Source organism: Borostomias antarcticus (assembly GCF_949987555.1).
Source record: "Borostomias antarcticus genome assembly, chromosome: 15".
Classification (NCBI taxonomy): domain Eukaryota; kingdom Metazoa; phylum Chordata; class Actinopteri; order Stomiiformes; family Stomiidae; genus Borostomias; species Borostomias antarcticus.
This window is the reverse complement of record NC_140248.1, coordinates 2982071-2984570: the sequence shown is the minus strand read 5'-3', so window position 1 is coordinate 2984570 and position 2500 is coordinate 2982071. Positions and strand designations below refer to the sequence as shown.

General features: G+C 40.8%; 1 protein-coding gene across 1 annotated transcript in view; it reads right to left on the bottom strand.

The window, feature by feature from the left end:
* Positions 1–2500, bottom strand: part of ppm1e (protein phosphatase, Mg2+/Mn2+ dependent, 1E) — a gene marked incomplete at both ends in the record, with an annotated part of 113629 nt that overhangs the window by 11421 nt on the left and 99708 nt on the right. The window lies entirely within an intron of this gene.

Here is a 2500-nt window from a genome sequence, read left to right as displayed (position 1 = left end):
AAGAATTTTTTCATAGTGTAGAGGATGCTCTTCTGATACCCATGACAGGGCACTTTTTTCAATTCATGAGAATATGCACATCCAAATATAACTTGCTTGGCTCTCTCCATTCATCCATCTGCTTTAATTAACTGGGGTTTTAAAGACAATTAGCGGGCAATTACCCGACGCTAGCACGCTTAATAGAATGGGATAAACATTTGATCTGACAGAATAATTGTATAATTATGCGGATCCATGAGCTTCAGGGTCGGTCCCTTGGCAGCTTGTCCCGTTAGCCGATGGCTCAGAGTGAGCGGAGTCCAGAATGGAGGATGATAACTGGAAGTCAATTAGATTCAATTAAAGGAAAGACGTCAATGGGAAACAAACCAGATGTAAACAGTAAACATGTTGTCCCCCACCCATGATGCATGGTCCTTTGTGATAACAAACGTGTGGAAACATTCTTCATGAATAATATGAATACAGTAGGACCCCACTCATCCAAACTTCAGAGATCCGAACCTCCCGGTCTACCGGACAGGCTTAAAAAACTTTTTTTTTTAGTTTTTTTTTTTTAGCCTGCTATCTGGTTACTGGTGGGATTTTCATTACAGTACTGTACTTGCATTTAAATCTGTCATAATAAACATGTACTGTATCCTACTGTGAATAAAAACAGAACTGTACAGTATGTAGACCTACATGTTGCCTGTAGGCTGGAGCCTACTGTCACGTTTCATTTCTTTGTTACTCTAAAGCGGGAAAAAGCATTTGATGCTGCTGCGCGAGCTGCATTCCTTGGCAGCCAGAAAGCGCGTCAGCAACCTGAAGCAGAGGAGCATCGAGTCATTTTTCGTTCTGTGAATGAAATTCAAGTCTCACCAAAGTGTTCTGTTTTCCTACTTGACTGTTGTTCTAACTTTGTAGTTCGTTCTCATAGATCAGTCTGTTAAAACTAAAAATTCTTCCTGTGTGACCACTTCCCTGTCCTCTTCATCCTGAAACTATGTCACTTCCTTTTTCACTGTATAACCTATCGACCTCGTCCACATCTGACTCACTGTGCCCGGATTCACTTCCTGTGCTAGAGTCCGACTCTGCAGAATCGTAACAGAATAAAACTATTGCCTTTGTTTAAAACCAGCTTGATCGACCACTCAGCGTGTTCTTTGAAATCTAAACTATGTAAGATTTTTCCTTAACAGTTCCCAGTTAATGGACTTCAGGAACACAGGAATACAGCCTACTGTATTTGTTAAATAATAGCCTACAGCCTAGGCCACGTTAGCCTACATCGGTTGTTTTAGAGACTTTCTTTTAGGCTAGAATAGCCTAAGACACGACAACTTGTCTGTCATTTCATTTATTTATTGATTATCATTTGCTCTCATTGTTCTAATGTTGGGTTGTTTTTAGGCTATTTTTAGGCCATTTTGTTCTGCGAATACAGTAGCCTATCGATGCAGCGTACGCCTCATTTGAGAATAAAGTACTGTATTTTATCAAAGCTAGCACTCAAGTGGACATTCGTTTATTTTATTATAGGCTAATGTAGGCCTATTATAGGCTAGGCTATATGAGTTTAGTTGGCTATTTGATTGCAATTTTGATGCATTTTCACAAGTAATTAAGGGTATTTATTGGTCTATTATGAGTATATATGAAACAAGTATACCACTTATTCAATTTGGTGCATTTTAACATAAGTTTCAGTCATCCGGACATTTCAGAGATATGAACGACCTTCGGTCCCGTTGGGTTCGGATAAGTAGGTTCGGATAAAAGTGGAGGTCCCTGAGTCAGTGAGAGGCGGGGGGCTTGTTACCACAAGGGAACATGCATAATGGGTGGGGGACCACATGTTCACATGTGCACTTGTTTTATGTGCATAGTATTTAACTCCTGGAGCTCAAATCTGTGTGTGAGAAGTAGAAAGGCCCTTGGGCACTTTCTTTGAATTCTGTAAATCCAGAAAACCTCACAGATTACACTCCTCAATGTCCAGCAAAGCTGCAATGTGCACCAGTCATTTGTTTTGCTTGCGTTGTGGCAACACGAACCAGTTATGCTGCTCATGCATTTGTGAAACATCAGAGCGATTGCAGCTCAATCAAAGGAAGCAGTGTAGTATGATACATTATGTAGCTTCTGACCATTGTGTTACATGTTTCTCGTTCTGAGAGATGCTCGTTCCATCTGGCATGCATTGTTCAACACGCATTCTCGGCCAATGGACTTCGAACTTCAGAGCTGTGCAAAGCAAGAGCCTGGTAGGGCTTACCTAAATACTGATCCCTGAAGTAGGGGGCGCTGCAGTGCATTCTATGACTGAACCCCACAGACTCCACACCTAAGGGCATGACTAACTTTGTCACGGCTGGACACATAATATGACCTAGCCATACTCTGTCTCTTATCCATCCAACATGATCAACCTACCTCAATAAGAGTCATCTGATCTATGTTGTGAATATAAAAACTATAACTAATAATAATTGTATCTATAATGCGCCTA